The sequence below is a fragment of the Podarcis liolepis genome (assembly GCF_965112155.1).
Source record: "Podarcis liolepis genome assembly, chromosome: 6".
Taxonomy (NCBI): Eukaryota; Metazoa; Chordata; class Lepidosauria; order Squamata; family Lacertidae; genus Podarcis; species Podarcis liolepis.
The window spans coordinates 54,464,612-54,470,611 of NC_139559.1; the positions used below are offsets into that span (position 1 = coordinate 54,464,612).

At 41.9% G+C, this 6,000-nt stretch overlaps 1 long non-coding RNA gene across 1 annotated transcript; it reads left to right on the forward strand.

The window, feature by feature from the left end:
- The first annotated feature begins 4,898 nt into the window (after nucleotides 1–4,898).
- On the forward strand, nucleotides 4,899–5,794 carry LOC310709744. The gene is made up of 2 exons (XR_014527667.1): nucleotides 4,899–5,023; nucleotides 5,581–5,794. It is a non-coding gene; the product is annotated as an uncharacterized lncRNA (long non-coding RNA).
- The last annotated feature ends 206 nt before the right edge of the window (nucleotides 5,795–6,000 follow it).

A 6,000-nucleotide genomic window follows, 5' to 3' on the forward strand; every position in this document is an offset into this window, starting at 1 on the left:
AAGAAGCCACAGAAACTGAAGCAGAAGGAACACCACCAGGCTAAGTTGCAGACGCTTGAGTTTGATCAACAGCACAAGCCCAAGCGTGTTTATTTGGAAGGAGGCCCAAATACGTCTCCTTGTGTCTACGCAAGATTTGCCTCCTGAGATCTCTTTTCCATTGCAGCCCTTACGTATTGGACTATATCATCTAAGTAGGTGCATTTGCACCTATAGGTTCATCTGCAACAATCAATTAAAAATCTGGGTGGGGCTACACATGGAGCCAATGCATCAATCCCATCATGATTTAAGGAAACATTGCATAGCCAGCCCAACTAGTTCTGCTTAATCCAGGCTTCCTCGACCTCAGCCCTCCAGATGTTTTTGGCCTACAACTTCCATGATCCCTAGCTAGCAGGACCAGTGGTCAGGGATGATGGGAACTGTGATCTCAAAACATCTGGAAGGCCAAGGTTGAGGAAGCCTGGCTTAATCCTACAACTCCTCAAGAGATGCTTGCCTTTCCTCAATCTGGTATTAGATGCTTGAGAGAGAGGTGGCAATCAGCTCTCATAAGCAATTTAGGCTGCAACCTCTCCCCACTGACTTAGGAGGAAGCTGTATTAGACTCAATGGGGCTGCTTGTGAGTTGGCAAATGCGGTTACTTATATTCCAAAGCAGTGAGCATGGACTTAAGTCCATTGCTTTCAGTGGGTTCACTCTATGTCTAACATTGGATATCAATCACTGTTTTGTCAATTGGTGTTCGCAAAATGGTGTCTGTGTTATTTCATAAATCTGCATACAGTGCAATTCTACACACTTTGAATGGACCTCTCTCCCAGGAAGGGTTGGTACGGGAATTCAGCCTTAATATATTTTCTGTGTGGGCTGAAGTAGGGTACACGCTGTGCGGTTTTCCTGGGCGTAGTGGACTGTTGTTTATGGACTGAGTAGACCCATTAAAATAAATGGAGCGAACAGTGACTTAACTGTGTACAGGATTTCCCTAAAACCAGCTTCAATAATAAAAGCTACATCATAGATATTTGGTCACTGTGGTTACAGTGCTAAACAACTGTGACTACATAGAGAGAATTAATGAAGGAGGGTTGACGTTAAAAAACAAATCCAGTTTGTTTTACTTGGATTCTGTTTCTGCCTTCCAGACATGAAAACAATATCTGCAATATCTGAAGGTTTTAATATGTGAAGAAAAATTAAACCCATTGACTTATCAAACAGATCCCATAAAAGGGAAATATCCCAAAGAATAGGAGATTAGGCTGCACATTCTGTATTTAAATTGTTTCTTCAAAAGTTAATGACTAATAGGTGTTGTTATAAGGTGTTAAAGATTAATAGATGCCTCAGGAAATTATTCCGTAGTGGTAATAATCATTATAGATTACCAGAAGCAGGGTGGTCAGAATGCAAAATTTAGCTAATATTTATGGATGTTGTTACCATATCTACTAAATAGATTCGTAGGTTGCTACATTTCCAGTATGTTTTCAATTTGCATCTCAGTAGCTGTGATCCTGACATCCATGGAATTCTTATATAATGAAACGGGTGGCATTTGTTTCAAACAAGTTTCAGAACTGTAAAATTTGCAAGATTGTGGGTTGTATCGAATATTGTATGCAAGTGGAAGGAAGCCAGCACAACAGGTCTTTGTGTAGCTCTTCTCTACCCTCCTCTTCAGCCCCATAAAATCCCTGAAAACCTTCTCTAGAGCACTGGTCTTCAACTGGTGGGTCGGGGGCAAATATCAGGTTGTAGCCTAATGTAAGATGGTTCACAACCACAGCTACTACTATCACCATACACATATATGGGGGGAAAGAGAGGAAGAAAAGGCTCCCCAAATGCTTGGATGTTTGGATAGTGGACCCCAGGTCCGAAAACTCTGATGATCTAGAGGATCAGAGAACCAACCAAGCCTTGTGGGCCATGTGGGAGCAGGGAATGACCCAAAATTGGGTAGAAGAATCTTGCACCCCCTCCCACAGCAGTCCCAAATGTTGTTGTTGGTATCCGTTCGCCTTTGGGGGTGAGGTCAAACTGTTGGCAGGTTGCAGTGCCTGCTGCGCAGAAGAGACATGTTTTGATGCAGCTGGAGCAGATGAAGGCATTCAGTTGTGCTACTGCAAATGTCCCATGGTGTTTCTTCTCTCTGTGCAGCATGTAAAATACAGTAAGTTCAACAGAGGCACCTGAGAGGTTTTAGCAATGGGGGATAGGGGAAAGGGAATGGTCCTGTCTTTGAACTGGCCTTTTGCTCATGTAATGGTAGATACAATCCTTTAAAAAGCGGGAGTTAAAGCTGTAATCCTAGCCATGTCTACTCAGAAGTAAGGGTTATTGAATTATAGGGGGCTTATTCCCAGGTAAATTGGATTCAGAATGCAGCCTAAATTGTTTATTCACACAAACTCAGCCCTGATTCACACAGCTGTTTTCAAAAGCATCACCCTATGGTCAGAAGCCCCCAGATGCTTGTTGGTTCTGACTGCTGCTAAAGCCAGAAACAGAGACAGTAGGGATGCCAACAGGTGAGTAAACAGACCAGAGGGTCTGCAGTGATGCTCAGAAATCTAGAAGGGGGGTAGATATGCATGAAACATAGCAAATGTCAGAACAGCTGGCTGCTACAGTCAGCAAGAGGCTTTTCAAGATGCAGAAGTTCTCTGTGAACTAGAACACAAAGGTACATGAATAGCTGCTTCTCTGTTACATGGTTTGCATCAGTAATGTCAGCAACACACACACCCTTTGAAATGCAGATAAGTAAGAGGAGGTCTGAAAAGCATTTTGTAGTCTACTGAGCCAAGCATGAGATCTGATTTGTACTACTGTGACCTTTGAATGGGGTGTATCAATCTCTGCACTTGGAAGCTTTCAGAAACCCCAATGCTACACCAGCATGGCAAGCAGATATGTTGGCAGGCCATATTGTATCAATGGAAACTGGCTTGTTACTTAGACATTTCCCCATAGCTCCTTAAAACGCATTTTTTCCCTATCAAAAGTTGTTGTTTTGTTTCTCCCAAGCATCAAATGAAGGGAATAGTCTACTGCCAAGGATGAGAGGTTGGGTGTTGGCTTTAATGTTGCTCTAAGTACATTGACCAACCCCATCTTTTTCCATCCAAAAGGCAAAACAGAAAGAAACTCATATTCTGTGTGAGACAGCAACATTCTTTGTTATCACAACAATTTCTACGCTCTTTGGATTTCTTAGTGTCTGAAAGGAAAGACAATTATTATTTTTCATGCATTTTTGGTAAAGGGTTCTACTCTGCTAGTAGGTTGAGCATACATATTTCAAATAAACCAATCAATATATAAATTATGTTTTTTGTTGTTGTTTAGTCGTTTAGTCGTGTCTGACTCTTCATGACCCCACAAACTAACTAAATTGGAAGAAATTATAATAAAGAGAAGTTCAGGAAAATGGCATTAATCTAGGAAATGGGTCTAGCTTCCTTTAGATGCCATCCAAATCACATCTCCTCAACAATGTCCATATTAATAAGAGCTGCCTTCCAGGTAATCTACAACACACACACACACCCCATGTCCAGATTCCTCCTCCTCTTCCTCTTCCTCTTCCTCCTCCTCTTCCTCCTCCTCTTCTTCTTCTTCTTCTTCCTCTTCTTCTTCACCTTCACATTTTTCCCCCTTGGGACCAGTTTTGATGAAAAGCCATAACTCAACATATTGATCATCGCTTCCAAATGTTTCCTAAGCTCATCCTGCCTGCCAGTTACTCCAGGATGCCTGGAGGCAATCAAGAGAAATGGGTCGCCTCTGATTGAACCAGACTGTGTGCTGATTGAGGGCTGTTGGTTTGGCTGCCTGCTGCGAACCTGAGTGTGCATCTGGTACCAACAAGCCCCTGGTTTTGCAGGCAGTCAAGAAGAGCTTTGTCTACCTTCAGATGATAACAAAGTCTGCCAATGTTATCAAGCACTCCAAGCAAATAAATGACTAAAGGAGGTTGTCACTGCTGGTTGTGAAGTACATAAGAGTTTGCTGGATCAGGCCAGTGGCCAGTCTAGTCCTGCATCCTGTTCTCATAGTGGCTGAACAGTTGCCTGTAGGAAACCAGCAAGCAGGATTCGAGCACAAGAGCATTCTCCCTTCCTGTAAAATATTTGTACTATTTGCCAAACAAATAGCGGTTTCTTAGCTGGACCTTTGTGGTAACGGGGGGTGGGGGGCATGGATCATTTCTCTGGGACAAGTGATCATTGCCCATTTCTTATAAGGGACTTCAGCTGCCAAGAAACTGCTCCAGATATGTTTTGTTTGTTCCACATGAATCTAGTATTTCCTTCAAAAAGAAATATGAAGCCTCACATCTACCTGGAAGCTTCACCCTTGTGCATGGGAAGATCATTGTTATTTGAAGATGAGAGGCTATTCTGCCTATGACATAGTTCTTCAGATAAATCTAGCTGAATTCTGGAATTAAAAGCCAGTTCCAGAGCTAAGACCCGCAAGAAGAGCTGATCCCTTCCCCAGTTAGAAATTAATTTTCTTCTATCCTATCCAGTGTTAGCCACATCTAACATCTCTGGATTTAGTTCTCCCAATGATTGCAGAATTTTCAGGAGGTGATTTGCAGGGTGGGATGGGGGGCGGGTTGCACACATAAAGCAATATCAGCAACTCATCCATACCATAACCAATGACAAATTGGAATTTGATCAATATCAACGTGATCCATGGGGATGATGATCTTATGACACAGGATTTTATGGCCCCTGAAAGTAAGGCAAATTTTGTTTCTTCTTGGTAGAGCACAAGCATAAAAATAGACAGAACGTTAGCTTTCCTGTTACAATGGAATGGTTGGTTTCCATGGTCTTATGGAAACTTCCAAGTACATTCCAAAGAACGGAAATTGGAGATCCCAATTTGTTTGCCATCCCTGATGACATCTCACCTAGGACTTAAGCCCTAGCCTCAGATGAATGACTTTTACAAGGGCATCTCTTCGGCAACTGCAAGGAAATTAATTCTTCTGCTGTAATTTTAATTCTTTCTCTCCCCCTGCCCTCCCCCCCTGCAGATCAGTTCCATATGTCACTGCACTTTGCACAGCAGTTCCAAGCAAGTCTTGGTAATGTTATAACCAGCTTCTAATGTCAATATTTACAAAAAACTTTAACTACATTGTTCTGGTATTCGGAAATGTGTAACTGTCTACCTGCTACCGCAGGGTTTTAGCTAAGAGTTATTTACGGCCTCTATTAAAGAAAACCTGTAATCCATGAAACCAGTTACTTATCACACTTAAGTGGAGGATTAGTAATTAAGAAACTGCTATCTATCCAGTGTATTTTTCTAGAAAAAGAGGTGCAGAAACTCACCATTAGCGCCTCCCTTGTTTGCTTATAATGGTAATGGTGCCCACCTGAGAGGTGCCAGAACAGAGTTAAATCCAAAAGATGGCACACAGGACTGTGGGCAATCATCACAACTGGCCACATAGATGGAAGCAAGGCTACAATTAATTGACATTATTTGGTAACGAACTATTGGGAAGCATCAGAACTAACATTTTAACAAATCCCTTTCAACAGCTGTCAGGATTCCTCAGCATTTTGGAAGCATGGACCATAATTCTTTTCTAGGTTGAGCTAATCCACATCTCTAGCACGATTCCATCCGCAAACAACTGTGAAATCAGAAATCTTCCAGCTTTTGATCCCATAAGTCTAGTGAAAAGATAACATGCTGTATTATTGGCTCTGAACATTTCTGTTGTGGTTCACTCAGTAAAAATCTGAGAATCTTTTTTAGTGTGATCTGGCATTTTATATATATATATATATATATATATATATATATTGCTTTCTAAATCAGTAGAGGCAGACCTGTTGCTTTCCAGATGTTGTTGAACTACAGTTCCCATCTTCCCTGACCATTGGAATCATAGAATTGTAGAATTGGAAGGGACCAGGTGTGCCAACTCCTAGAGGCAGAGGGGTCTTTGGTCCCCT